Source organism: Xiphophorus couchianus, chromosome 14 (assembly GCF_001444195.1).
Source record: "Xiphophorus couchianus chromosome 14, X_couchianus-1.0, whole genome shotgun sequence".
Taxonomy (NCBI): domain Eukaryota; kingdom Metazoa; phylum Chordata; class Actinopteri; order Cyprinodontiformes; family Poeciliidae; genus Xiphophorus; species Xiphophorus couchianus.
The window spans coordinates 1,986,509-2,002,129 of NC_040241.1; the positions used below are offsets into that span (position 1 = coordinate 1,986,509).

The 15,621-nt window shown below is 39.4% G+C and overlaps 1 protein-coding gene across 7 annotated transcripts in view; it reads right to left on the minus strand.

Moving 5' to 3' along the window:
- nrxn2b (neurexin 2b) overlaps nt 1-15,621 on the minus strand; it is an 811,562-nt gene that overhangs the window by 362,210 nt on the left and 433,731 nt on the right. The gene's annotated exons all lie outside the window — the stretch shown is intronic.

Consider the following 15,621-nt stretch of genomic DNA (forward strand, 5'->3'; position numbering starts at 1 on the left):
GGATCTGGGCTGGCGGAGAAACTGTGCGGCTTGGGAGGCAGAGGTTCGCCAGCCATGACGGCTAGGGCCGCCTTACGCTCCCACTCTGCCTCCCTCTGCAACTCCACAAACCCCGGGTGCGGAAAGCGAGGAACCCAGTAGTCCAGCAGCAGTCCCAAGCGGATGGCGAAACCGAGGCGTCGGATGGCAGCGTACGGCTTGGCCATTGCCTCCTCGTACTCCCTGATCGTTTCAGTTAGCTCCTTTAACTTCTCTGGGTCCATGATGAAAAGTAAAAAATAGCGTGCCTCACCGTTCGGTCTGGTCGGGTCCTTCTGTCATGAAGCGGTGCGGTGTGAGGGTGGTGAGGCAGACGCAGCGGACCCAGGTATGATGAATAAGGTGATTTTAATGGTGATACTCAGTCCAAACAACGAGCAGCAGGAACATGGACACACTGACGACAAAGAAGCTAACATTGACGATGACATACAACGACAAGGACCCGACGAGGAACAAGGAACACAGGTGGAGTTAAATACATGGGCGGGTAATCACAGAAACGAGACACACCTGGGAACAATCAAGGGGAGGACAGGACAACGAAGAGACTCAAGGACACAGAAAACTCTAAATAAACACAGAAAAACACAGATCCTGACACATAGTACAGCTGCTTTATTCAAGACCAGAGGCGCTGGACTGAAAGCCCTTTTCTAATCCCTTGTAAAAGTGTGGCCAAAATTAGCTTTCAGGTCTTGTGTTTTGGGGAAACTTTGCTAAGTCTCCTTGCGTGTGCTGGCGGTGTAAGTGTGCTGGCCGCCAGCACAAAACACAAAGCATTGTGTTTTATCGTGTCATTTCCTGCTCATTTCCCTCCCACCTATGCTTTTAAAGCTCTTACAGAGACGATGTTTTGTCAGACCTGCCCATGGTCCTTTTTGATGCACGCCAGCTGACTGGGAGGCCCGGGCGACTCTATTTACAGAGAGCAGCCTAGACATGAATAATACAGGAGGTGCTGAGCACGGGTATGGAGACAAGGGAGAGGGGAAGATGCTTCGACTTGCGTCTAGCCAGTCAGCCAAGAAAACACATTTAGAAACCGCCAGACGGATACATCTGTAGCCAAACAGAATGCAGAAGGGAAGACTCAAAGGGACAGGTCGACTGCCGAGCGGCGTCTTCCTTAGCATCCCGAACGCGATTAAAATTCCTGATTCCCTGATTGGTCCCAGATAACAAATTTGCTGACATGCATATATAGACAATTTCACAGAGCTGCATTTTCAGCCTCAATCGGAGCTGCTGCATACACGCAGATCTGGGCTGTCATCTCTGTGGCATATCAATGTGGTTCCTGCTCCGCTCAAGGACACTTGTCTACTTTGTTATGCTCATATGGCTGCCTTCAATTGATCCCTGGCCCTCCTAGGGCTCAGAGAGGATACAGAATTCTTTGAACACAAAGTCTGAATAAAACTGAAGGGACAAGTAGAAATGGTTTTGATTTCAAACACACAAAGGCACTACATCACCAGACAGCGGCAATCTGGAAAAGCTTAAAAATGCAGGCGAGTACATGAAGTCATACTGCTGCATATATTTTTCATGCAGCTCTTAGCAAAGTTTTCATCTTTCTTGAACTTTTTCTCAATTTGTACCATTACAATCCTAACCGTCAACGTACTTTATAGGAAATGTGTTAAAGACTAATACAAAGTAGTGAATAATTGAGAATTGGAGGGGAAAATGAAGAGGGGCAGCACAATGGCATATTTGGCAGAACTGTGGCTGAGCAACAGGAAGGTCTTGGGTTTGAATCCTGGCCTGGGATCGTTTTAAATAGAGCTTGCATGTGGGTTTTCTCAGGGGAATTCTGCTTCCTGCTTCAGTTCAAAAATTCCAAAGACTGTTACTTTATTTGGTTTCTCTAAATTATTCTTTTTAAAGTTAATTTTTTTTCAGCAAGAAACATCTGAATAGTTTGATTCCTCCTAAATCAAAAATATGTAAGACTACCTTTCACTGCAATTACTGCTGTAAGTCGCCCCAGCGTTGCAAATCTAGAGGCTGTTGTATTGTATTACCCTTCGTTGGGGAAAAAAGTAACTTGGTCAAATGGAATCAAGAGCAGTTGGATATATGCCTGAACTTTGGTTGCTTCATTCTAACACGTGAATATGCTCTGATCTGAACCATTCTATTGCTGCTTTGGCTGGATGCTTAATGTCATTTTGCCGCTGCAAGGTGAATGTTCACTCTACGTAGTCTCAAAATCTTTATGACATTATCTTATAGTGCTGCCCTGCTTTTCACTCCATCCATTTTAACATCAGCGCTGTCCCTACTATTTTTCACCATAGGGATAGTTTGTCTAGTGTGATGCAGCATCATTTTTCTATGGAAGCTAAAAAGTTCATTTTTAGTCTCATGCAACCAGAGACCCCTTTGTACACATATTTTCTTTGTATACACAAGTTCTCCTTAATTTCCAGAGGGCGAGCCCAAACAATTTCACACAATTTACTATAAAACTTCACAATTTTTAATATCAAACTGGGTCCAAAAAAAGGTCGGCGCAAGTAAATCTATATTTTCTTAACAGAGAGCTTGATTCCCAGGCTGCAGGCTTTTGTACATGCTACCTAACCTACAATTAATGTAACAGCCTTCAGTAATTAGCCTTGTCCTCATGGAATATGTTAGGTTCATGTGGCTAACCCCCTTCTTAATATTAGGAAAAGGCATAAAATATTGCTTTTTTTGTGCAGCTTATGGTTAGGGCTGGCTCGAATGACCCTGAATTATTCCTTTAGTTATGCAGCTTTAGGCTTGGACCCTAGGAGACCTCCCAAAATGCCAAGAGAACTTTCCCTCACACTGCTCTCATCATCTCCATCCATATAGAAATCATTATAAGTATCCAGAACTTTTTTTTTTTTTTAAAAAACAGGCCTATACCTGGCCAACAGTTTTAGGCCGCATTTAGGTCCTGTCTCCTCAGGCCAAGTCCAATCAAGGCACATAGCTGTCCTCCTTCTGGAGCTTCTGCTGGAGATTTTCTTCAGTTTAATTTTTCTTAACTGAACCCAAGATAGCAGTTTTAATTAGAGAAGATTCAAGTTAAAAGCTTGGTTTTCAGAGCCTTTTTTTTTTTTGCAAACTGCCATCATAATAATACAGCAAGACTTTTCTGAATTTGGTGTTAGTCTATATGGAGCTTGTGTAAGTAGGGCACTTTTGAGTTTGACACCTTGCATCCCTTTCTCATTAATGGTCCAATTAGAACATGTCCCCTCTGGGTAACCCATATGGCCGACCCTTTTGGGTTCCAACTACTGATATTACTGAGACAAATAATGTTGGGGAAAAAATTAGCTTCTTCCTTTACAGCAAAGTAATTTGGAACAGAAAGGATTGGACTGACATTTTCTATTTAAACTGTGAGAGCAAAACTATTCAGCCAGGGAAGGAAGGACACTAGCAAGAATGACAATGCAGTCTGTATGCTTCTGTTTTAGTCTAGATTTTGTTTTTTTGTAGCCTGCCTCTCTTGTCCTTAAATCCCATTCTCATGTCAGCTGCCAGTGAACAGGAATCCCAACCACTGCTGAAACATCACACCACAACAGTGTGCTGTGGGATGCATATAAATGTATAGAATTTCTCTAAGGATAGGCAGAGAGGGAACTTCCTAATTTATCACCATGCAAGTCCCACATCAGTTATCACTGCACTTGACAACTGACTCAGAGCTGCTTTAAAATGGTTGCTGCATTTCCACTCGGCCAACTTTATTGTCACCGGTGAGAAGAAGTAAAAGAAAATGAGCAAGGAAGAAGAATAGAATGGAAAAAAAGAGGGGAAAAAACACGCTCAGGTAGTAGATTGGAAAACGGCTCTAAATGAATGCATGACTGTGAAGTATGTTATGAGTTATGATGTGCTCCTGTTTTATATAGTGAGGACATACTGGGATGAATGATCCAAAAAGGTATGCAGTGTTACTGCATCAAAACAGAGCATCGAACACTCAGTAGCAGTGAAAAGGGGTTGCACTGCTGTGAATGAATCTTCTTTGGTGTAGACAGAGAGTCTCCACAACATGACATGGGACTATGCCATTATATAACATGATCATTATAAGTGATCATGTGTGTACCTTTTAAGCAGTGTGGCACCTCTAAGTTGGAGTTTAATATCACAGATGTTTTTACATGTCTAAAAAAATAGGTGTCAGGTTGCCTAGCTTACATATGCAAAAATAGCAGATGAGTAGAGGATGATTAAAATGTTTCCCTTACCTAAAGCAGCGTAGCTTCATTTGCCATTAAAACACAATTAAGCAAAACAAACACATTCTTGTTGAAAAGTCACATCAATGGTATCTGCTTCTATTTTATCTTTTTTCATGGTTTTTGTTTAAGTTAATTGACATTTACTTACAAAAAAGTTGTTGTTTTTTTTCACCGAACAAGAAGCAGCTTTAGAGCAACTTGAAATATTTACATGGAATAAAGGTCAAGAAGGCAAAGGAGTTGAGGGAAAGGACAGGAAGCAGAGGAAAGACAAGGTGAAGAGGAGACTGTCAACTCAGTTTATTGACAAGTCAGCCCCCAGAGGGACGAATAAAATGGAACGTCTTTTTTTTTCTATATGTGCACTGTGTGTGTGGGGGGGTGTGTGTGTTTGAGTGTGTCAGCCTGGATGATCTACCATGTCAACTTAAGGAAAGGTCTCACACTGTGCTAATGCCCCGAGGGAACGCTGACGTTCTAAGCTGAAATTTGAGTATTTGTCAGTAAGGAGGATGGTAATTAAGCAAGCGTCAGACACCAAGCTGGTTCATCCTGTAGTAGCATAAAAAGTGTTTGTGCCATCAATCCCACTGACAAAATTGTATGATACAATCAGAAAGGGTTGATCAGAAAATGTGCATAACAGCAAATCACATGTCCTGTCCACTGACTTCAACTACACAGAAGATTGGTGGACCAGAGTTTATCTGGACCCATTCCAGAAAAAAAATCGATAAACTCCACCAGTTCTCCCTAGCCATTTTCTGCCAATGCTCAGCAATTCCAGTGCTCAGTCTGGAATTTGTCCCACTGAGTTTGATTTCACAAGCTCAGTGGTTGATCAGCGTACAGGGGTTGAACGATGTCGTCACGTTTCCGTGCTGATTTTCCAATTGATTGTAGTTGTAGTTTGGCAATGGCAGCAGAAGTGAACAAAGGCATATAGTCCAGTTTGGCCACTGGCGGATTACATACATAACGGCCAAAAGTTAATGACTGGGTAAAATCAGATCCAATAGCTTAAAACTTCAACAGAGTCTACAGTTCCAGCAAGTCATCGTTTCTCAAAAGCCAAGGGCCCGGATCCTCTGGACAAAGTAAAACAAAGAACAAGGGGCTGGTTTTTACCAGACTAAACTCTCCCATGAATAGTGGTCAGATACTCAACTAGAGAACCAACACAAACTTGTTGATAGCTACAAATAATTGCCGATCATGCCAATGGAAGTTTTAAAAGATATTTGTCAGACTGCTAATATTCTGAAAGTAGTTAAAAAGGATGCATGAATTTGCTGTAGAAAATGTGGAGCACGGGTTTCTGTAGCTCCAGCTTTGTTTGGCTGTTTCAATTGTCCAGTGGCATTCTCTCTTAAAGCTTACAGGCTTAAGCTCACCATTTCCCCATCCTAGCAGGGAAAGGGTAAAGGAACTGAATGCGACTTAGCTTTCTAAGTGTTAGAATAATACTGCATCTCCCTAACTCACTGAAGAACAAATCAATTAGAGCAAAAAACAGCTATCATACAGTGTGCATTTGTTTCAATAAAACTCCTCAATATTTGTAGAAACTAATTTGGAATCAAAACTATTTGAAACCCCTTTATTTAGGCTTATTAGATTGGCTGAAACTTTCACCTAAGATAATCTTTACAACACACAAAACAACCCCAACATAGACCTATTCTTAATCTACTGAAGTGACACGTACACCAGTTTGCTTCAGGGCTATATTAATAATTAAAACCACTGATGTTGCTTCATGACTTGTGAAGGGGGTTAAAGGTTCAAATATGATGTGCAGGTACACATCACAAATTTATTCTCCTATTTTGTGAAATAACCCCATAATTTATGGAAATGTTACCAGGCATGACCTACAAGGAAGCTTTAGGAAAATAATCTGGATTTGTTCACTTACCACCAAGATAGATGGAACAAGAAACTACTGTTCTAAAAGGCTTAAAATGCAGAAGAGAGCTTTTTTTATTAAACAGAAAGTTGCAGACCAACTCTAGGCCACTAAAGAAACAGTTACAGTGTGTTACATCAGCAAGAACGTGGACGGCGTACATGCTACTTGATAGTGCATTTACGAGAATACAGGAACTGCTGAGATATACATGTACATCACTGTTCAATAAACAGGGTAAAACATTCAAGGTGGTTTATACATTTTTTGGGCACTGAATGTACAAACTGCAAACAAAGAACTTGACTGATAAATCTATGACTTGAAAACCAGAGAAAAATAATTTCTTATTCCTCTTTTCCGTTCATTTTCTATTTAGATTTTTTTGTTTGTTTGTTTTATGTTCACACAAACACACAGAGACACACTTGCTCTTATTCCAGAGTATCGTGAAAGGCTTTTTGATAATGCTCGCCAGTGGCTGGAGTGGTTCAGTGCATTTACAAAGCCCCATTAATTGCCCTTTAATGCAGATGTAATTTAAAAGCTCAACTACACACACACATATATATACTGTATATATATTTATATATAAACTTGAGGTTATATACTTGAGGTTAAGTGTTTTTCTCTTCATTCATCTTTGTAAATCTGTTGAATCTAAACTGAAGGATTGGGAAATTTGCATGGAGGTATATTTTTTGAAATGCTAGCATAAAAATATTACAGTCAGCCAACAACCCCAACAAAAGCATTACTTCCAGTTAAGTCATATTTTATGGCAGCCCCTTCGCTTACAGTTACTGTCCTCAGAATCAAAGGCTACAGAACGTGGCCCATCGCCCTCAGCCAATCGCCCCTCAAGTTCTTGACATGGTGACTTGTGAAGTCCAGTGGGGCTTAACGGCACTCTCTTCTGAGGGAACCAAAATTGCCTTTGCATGCCCAAACACTATTTCATTACTCCCGCTCACCATCCTCTGCTTTCCATCTCTACTTTCATTTTTCTACTCATGCTTCACACTGAGTGTCTGCAAATGGAGAGATAGCTCTCTGTATCTAATTTGTTATACAGACCATTACTGGGAAAAAGAGATAGACTTTGTGTATATGTGCCTGCATTTCTGATATAGGGAGAACAAAATATACACAGGATTCACACTGCCTATTTTTATTTATTTATTTATTTATTTATTTTTTTGACTTAATGAGGTAGCAGTTAATTGCTTGGTCCAGACAGTCACACTGGCAAGAAAAAGAAAATGTGGAAGCTACCGAGGATTTAGCGGGAGATGAATCCTAAATCTAATTAAAAATAATAATGTAGCCCAGGAGCATAGAGGGTAGCCGCAGGTTTTAGCAAGTCAAATTTCAGACTTTTTAAGACCTTTTAATTCCACTTTGAATGGAATTTAAGTCAAAAAAACATTCATTCATATAAAGGATGATTGGGGAGGCAGCTGCACTGTAATCAAGCAGCTGCCCTGTGTGCGTATGTGTCATAACCACATGCGCACTATGTGAGTATGACACTCCACCGTCATACCCACATAGTGCAAAGCTTATAAATTGGGGATTTTTTTTTTTGTTTTTTTGTTTGCACAGCATGCACTCTCATATGGGTTAACAACGGGAGAGTCAGTGGCAAAAACTATTAAATTTGTGCTTAAAGGGCTCGAGACACGAGAGGCGAAATTGTTCCCTCTCCAGTCGTTTCCTATGGAACTAGCACGATGAGGCGACAACCGTTTGCTCTACTCTAGGAAATCAACCCATGGTGCATGTAAAATTTTGCACTTGTATACGTAAATATGAACACACAGCCGTGCAACGGGACACAAGAAAGTTGAAACATGTTCAAACTTTTGACGTTGTCACTATCGCTTCCCGTGTGTTGGGTTTCACCCCAAGTGCCTTAAGGCCTGTCACTGTCTTTCATCAAGCCATTAGCCATGAAAGACACTAAGAGCTAACTAGCTAGAGAATCTTAACTGCAAGTTATCGGTAGCCTCAAATACCTTCAGGCACAGAACGCCATAAAGATGTTGGAACACAACTCAAACTTTTGCCTGACAGAAAATTCCCCCCCCAAGGAAAAAAAAACCATACAGAGATGAGAATATACAAGTTTAAAAGGTATGACATTTAAAACCTGTGATCAAAGTATTTAAGGCCAACATGCATAATTATAAAGAAGTTGGGACTTTTAAGGATGTGGTAATGCCTGATATAGAATGGGAATGCTTAAATTTATATGATGGTTTCCAACAGTTTTTTTTTATATTGTTTTAGATGAATGCCAGTGTCCGACAGATCAGCCAGCTTTGTAAAAGAAATTTGTTTGCAGCTTCAGTCACACTCCCTCAAAACCCACAAAGTTTTTGGACTGGAGCCAGTGATGGGAATCTGAGTAGGGGCGATCCTCCTCTTAATTTCTCTCTGTCCTGCTCAGTTGAGAACAGAGTTCATCTTTAAGTCAGCACAACATTGACCATAAAAAGCAACCCGACGACCGGAGGCGAGGCAAAAACAAGTAGATTCTACATTCTCACCTTGGTCTAGAAATTATTTGGCTATCCTAGATTCTGATGTGATGCACCTAACAAATGGTGACCTGCTGAGCTGCAGGAGGGGATGGGAGTGAATGCCTTTCAGTGATCAGGTTTCATTAAGGTTTTGCGAGGAGATGTAGAGAGAGGGGTTCAGCGTGACTGACGCTTCTTGAGGCCTGTAAAGCTGATCAAGCATTAACAGTAGGCCAGCGAAGGCAAAACGAGAGAAAAGCTGAATCCTTCAGAATTACAGAAGACAATTTACCAAGTTATGCCATGAACATGGTATAAATAAAAGCAACAATGAGGAAATAAAGAATAATAGCACATTTACTTACTATATAAAGGTAGTACACATCTATCCTTCCCAAATCACCTACAATAGCATTTTCCAGGTGTCTGATAGTAACTTAATGATGTACACCGTCTTGCTTGGTGCATAAAATGGGACATTTTCAGACTCAGTTAAACAGTAAGGTGGGACAGGATAGTTATAATGCTACATTGAGCTAACGAGCAACTTCAAAGATTTGAAAATGTTTCGTTGGATAGCTTTTCAAATAAAACAACCAGATGTGCATTTCCTTTTCAACAACCGTAGAATTCCTGATAATAAAAAAACCCAGCAGGTAACCAAAATGAATTTTGGTCCTCTCTGACATCAACGTTTATTGTCAACCATAATTCTTAGAGAACCTTTATGTGCTGTTGCTATGACTGCAACTACAAGGAGAATCATATAGCATGAATAAAGAGCTAAAATTACCCTCTTAATTTTGCGTTCAAACTGTAAGGAAGGAAATGAAATGAATAAATTAAAAACTTTGTTGTGGTAAAGTAACAGGCTTAATGTGGGGAACCCTGCATAAGACCATCTGTTAAATTTCTTGGACGCTTTTTAAAGGGTCCCCTAAATTGGGTCAGTTAAGCAGTGAAAAGATGTTAAGATTTACATGAGAGCTAGCTCCTTGACTTTTTAAAACGGCAAAATAAATTAGGCTTACAAATACACAACTGCTTGTGTTTATAGTGTAATTTTGGACAGACAAAGAAGCTGATTTCTAAAATATTACATTTTTCAATATAGGTATGGTAATTTCTGGACTATTGGTTGAACCTGAATATAAGCCACACCCACTAACTTAAAATTAAAAATAACTGTGACTTTTGTCTTGAGGCAAATTCTTCCCTTAGCTTGTGCTGTTTTCTTCATCACATAGTTGTCCAGCCTTTCAAACCCCATTGGTAAAATCCTTATAATCTATAAGCCATATCACTATATAAGCCACAGTGCTCAAACGTATGAAAAAGTAGCAACTTGTAGTCCGGAAACTATGATAACCAAGTCTCAGGATGATATCAGGAAAGCTTAACCTGAGTTTTATGGAATATATGCACCTTATTTGTAGAGCAGAGAAGACAATTGTAAGTACAGCAGTGTAAGATTAGACCGAATGGGACAAAAAAAAAAAAAAAAAAAAGCAAAGGTGCACCTTCACAAAATAAAATAAACTAAAAAATAGTAACATGCTGCATCAATGCAACCGTGAGTAAAGCAGAAATATACCAACGTAAACGTTCTGAGTTTGTATGATAATGAGACAGCAGTAGGGATGAGCTATTGGGAGAGAAGGCAGATTGAAATCAGCAGTGCTGTAAACACGTTGGCACTATTCCCTTAGTTAGTATGCTTGGCAGCACCATTCAAGCAGCAGCTGGATCCATGGAACACATGCACGGGACGTGCTAACGTCCGCCGAATGCGTGCAGTGAACAAAGAAGCCCTTTCTGTCCTGCTTTCTCTTGCTCGCATAAGCAGAAAGTGAAAGAGCAGGAGACAAACCAAGTCCTTGCACTGCATCCACTTACACAGCATCTCTGTCTGAGTTGGTTCTAGATGAACAAAGCAGAATACCAAGTGGCCCACTTACAGGCTATGCAGAGACAAATAGACCAGTCAATCACTGAAGGCTGCTAGAGAATAGCAAATGCTATCTGATGGATTTGAGCAAGACAGAGTATGAGGCCACTCTGTATGATTGGTTATTCTACAAAGGCAGCCATATGTATAAACAATGTGTTACCGTACAGGAAACTACTAGTTATATGCAAACTATAGAAATGTCAGCACTCCATACGCTCCTATTAATGGTCTGAATGGAAAAGAAGAATAATTTTCAAGAACGGAATGCATTTAGAACAGCTACTTAAATGTTAAGGTGGAGCCATTAAAAAAAGAGATTGTAGCTTTTTTGTTGTTGTTGTTTAAGGCCCTTTCTGATGAGAATCACTACTCAAAGCTTAAATGGCCTCACCTGATGCACTGCAAAACTATCAGGTGGTCTCATGAAAACCACGATGTGTGCCACCACCTATTTCAGAAAGTGAAAAATATGTTTGAAAAAAACACCGGAAACAGCTAGTTGTAATCAAAACTGTCAGCAGGTGCAGATCACCTCGGGATAATCCCATTTTTACTTTCAATCACCCCATTTTCCACTGTGTCACATATTATGTAGTCGTCTGCTTTCCCTTTGAATATTATCTTGAGTGACTTTACAGATTAATACAGGTGTCAGTTAGCTTGGAGGCACTGCAAAAAAAAAAAAAAAATCAAAGGATGTCGACAAGTGATATGTTAATAGCTCATTTAATTATTTTTCAATTTAAATAGTGCTTTCTTACCTGGGTACAAAGTAGACATCCATCTAACTGCATTTAGACAGTAACATAATACTTGAAAGGCAGCGATTTCTCATTAAGCTTCTGCTAGAAGTCAAATCATTCATCATTGTAGTCTCTTAGGTAATATTAAGGAAGCCACATTCAGAGAGATGACTGTATATTCCCATCTTGTTAAAAAAAAAACATCTGAAATCAACAACAATGTATATGTTCACCATCTTGTAAAAGTATTTATTACCATCAGTTTCACATTTTGCCATGTTGCAACTACAAACTTTGATGCAATTAATTTTTTTGCGTTTTTTTTCTGTCTATTTTCTAATATATACGTAGTAGCACATATTTGTGAACAGTTTTTAGAACCAATCTATCTTTGGTGCCCTTTATATACACTGAATATATAAAGAGCCACATAGGACAGAAGTAAATAAGTTAATGATGTTTACATCATTAACTTATTAAAGAAATCTAACATGAAGTAAATGTTTAAAGGATTTATTTAATAAACAAGAAATGTGCCAAATATGTCATTAACTCATCCAATTTCCTGTTCCTGCAAAGTCACTATGAAATAATTCTGTCAAACTCAATGATCAATAGATCAACATAGACCCCGCCCACTGCCCCGCCCATTATCTTTGATGGGCGAGTTTGGTAGAAAAAAGTATTTCTCAGTGACGCTGCAGTAACAAGAACCAAGAAATAATTGATTTATTCAATTGTGCATTTACTTACTGATTTAATGATGTATTTATTGATCAAATTTTGTCCCTTTTGGTTTTTCATATAAACACACCGTCACTACCATGAGACATGGTGGCGGTATCATGCTGTGGGTGGCTCTACAAATTATTAATTTCATTAAATCATTAAACAAATATGTGCGCCACTTCTGTGAATTTGCTTTCTTTATAATGCACTGCTTTGTGTTGGCCTATTGTATCGTAAATAAAACACACCGAAGTTTGTTTACAAAGTGGTAAAATGTGAAAATGTACTTTTACAAGGCACTGTTGATATGTTTAAAAACAACAGGCAACCCCATTTAGCAAAGGAGGGGAAAAAATACTAGAAGATGGAATCTTTTATCTCTGTTTGAATCATCTACTCTGCTGAACTGCGAATCTGCGTTCATAAATAATAACTGCAGCGTCAATAATTTTGACAAGCCTTCCACCCCAAGTGAAACAAATGATTCAGGGCTCAAATGATTCAGGGCTCAAATGAAGGAAAGAGCACAAAAGCCTTCCTGCACTGAATAATGTTTACAGCATAAAAACTATTAATGTGTGAATGCAACTGCATAAAGCTGGTAGCAAATGACAATGTTTTCAGCAGCCATTTTAATAAGATGCTCCTTGTTTTGTTTTTTGGGGTTTTTTTTGTTTTTTGGTAAAAACTTTTTGCTGTTTTGAATCCACACACCAGGAACAAATACACCCAGTAGGGCTGCCTTACACTTTTCTGTAATTGTCACCTGAAAAGGTCATTCACACAACAACAGCTTGAGAAATAATTACTCTATTACATTCTACTTGTTACTTATTACGCAGTGGGAATCAAAAGAAACACCAATCACTTTCATTTCTTGGCTCTGTCTGAAGGCACCATTAAAGTAATTACGTTTTATTTTTCTTCTCCTTCTTTGAGTCAAGTGCAGAACCTATCACATGAAAGGTAAGCGAGTGTGCAATTTTTGTACCTTTTAGATTGCGAAAAGTTACTGAACACGGAGGCCACCTTTTTGTGTTTTATTGCACTAACATTACCTCTACTTGTTGCGCAGTATGATTCTACAAAGAAACATTCAAAACCGAACAATAAAGGCTAGAAAATACTTTGTATTGATCAATTATGGGTACTTTTTTGGGGGGGTTTTCAGTGAAAAGTGCAAGGCGTCTTTGCCATTGGCATTGTGTCAAAAGAATCCATGTGGACGATTTGTGAAAGAGCTTGAAGGTTGAACGTGATGTACTGCAAAAGATCCTACCTTAGTTTTGGGAGCTGATTCAAGAAATTTTCATCGTACATCAGCATATTCTGAGAACCACAAATCCGAAGAAACATCCCAAAAAGACGAAGTAATATATGGAAAAGAAGGCAAGAGTAAAGAGATGGAAGTTGTTGGCAGGAAGGAGCCAAACTTCAGTTTATGTCCAGATCTCAAGGTTTTTTTCTGCTTCAAGACGGCAAAAAAAGTTGACGGGTGTTCGGAAGATGTGCTGCTGTTATAAGGGAGGAAAAAAGCGACAAAAGAAACCAGCAGCAGCAAAAGCAAGACATGCAGATTTAAAAACAGGCAGCCACACTGCTGTACTTTGGACAATAGGAACAACATGAAACACCTCATTAATCTGTTCAAAGTACTTGAGCTTTTTTGTAGCTTGGTTAATGTTTTTTTTGCAGATAAGAAGAAAAACGGTACAGAACAGTGGTGGGCACACTTCCACTAATTCGCTCATATGCTAATAATGGAGCTAATATTTTGTTTAGACCTTACTAAGTAAACGCTAAATAAATAGCTAGCGCACCTAGCTAGCCCCAAAATTAAACTTTCTACATAAATTCTAAAGTGCCAATTTACTTGGCTGTTTCGAAAACTTTCAATTGCATAAACTGAATTCTTCAAGTAGTTTAATGTTTGTCTTGTTATTATGAAGTGGATGAAGACTGTGAAGATCATAATGGTTGAGTTCAGCACTTTAGCATTAGCTTCTGCTAAAGTGCCATGTTGGTATAGCACTTTAGCTTTAGCAGAACAAATCTTTACGATTAATGCTTTAGGATTAGTGCATTAGTGCATTAGTGATTAGTGCCGTTAACTTTGTTTTAGCGGCACCCACCACTGGCAGAGACCTTAAACATTTCAGATTTTTAATTCAAAAAATACATTTGTTATAAGCAAGAGAAAATATGATAAATTTCCTCTCAGTTGTTTTGTACTGCAGTGTGGCAACCGGACATAATAAAGCCGTTGTAGAAACACAAATTGTGAGTGAACTTTAACCAGCAGCTAGTTTCTTTTGAAAAGTACAAATGTGATGAAGATAAAATGACACAAATATGTCACCGCTGATTGTCTGTTCTATATTTGGAAATATAGAACAGAGCTCTATGTTTAACCATTCCTGCGCCACAGTTTGATAGTTGTGCTACTTTAACCCATGATTTTATTTACAGAATACGTTAAATCAAGCTGCTGGTGAAAGTTCCCTCTGTCTACATACTCTCAAAACACACACACACACACACATCAACTTCAGGAAACTTTCCCATATAAACCACAATTCTGCCCACGTTCGGATGCGTCTTCTCAAAGAAAAAAAAAAAAAGAACAGCAAAAGGTGCTTTCCCCCCTACAAGAAGAAATTAACCTTCTGTCTTTCCCTTCATTCTTTGGACTCCTTAATCATTTTTCTAATCAGACTTTGGCATTAATCACAACTCACAGCAGTCACACCAACACTGTCACAAATAAAACTGAAGAAATGTTAATTATCCAATCACCTCTACTTATACAAACATGAATATCAGCCGGGCAGGGCGGACTGTGCAGCGTAGCAGAAGCTCCAAGTTACCATACACAAGGCTTCGTTATCAACATTGGCTTTACAGTTCAAAATGAGCATCTTCGCTTACAAGTGGAGAACAAGGCCCGCTCGTTACCAACGGCAGCACCTCAACACGAGCTGGTCCACTGAGCTAATACCAAATTCACGTTGCGTAATGAGAAGCAGGGTGGTGGATAAACCTCTCAGTCAGCTTCCTTCAGGCTAAAGTAGTGTTTTCTAATTAATATCTGAAGCAGCTCCCTGACAAGGGGTCGGCTTATTCATTTTTATTTACCATGTAATTTTAAGTGTTCAGTGAATACTGAGAGGAAAATGAAAGGTCTGCCCTAATGGAACTAACTTGTGGGCTGCGTGCTCAGCGCTGAGGCTTCACTAAAAGCATTATCTGCTGCGACGTACCGGCTGCAAAGTGTCAGGCCTGCATGGAAGCAATTAGGAACATTGGAATAAGCGTCATGTTTGCGATAACCGTGTTGCGTGGTTTGCTGTTTTTTAAGCCTATAGGTGCAAGGCTCCCAGCAGGTGATTACGCGACGTGGGACTCCGGGCCTAAACAAGTAAAACCTTCCTTCCTTTTCACAGCTTTGCTGTTCTGCAGAATCCAAGGAACACTGCGAACACAT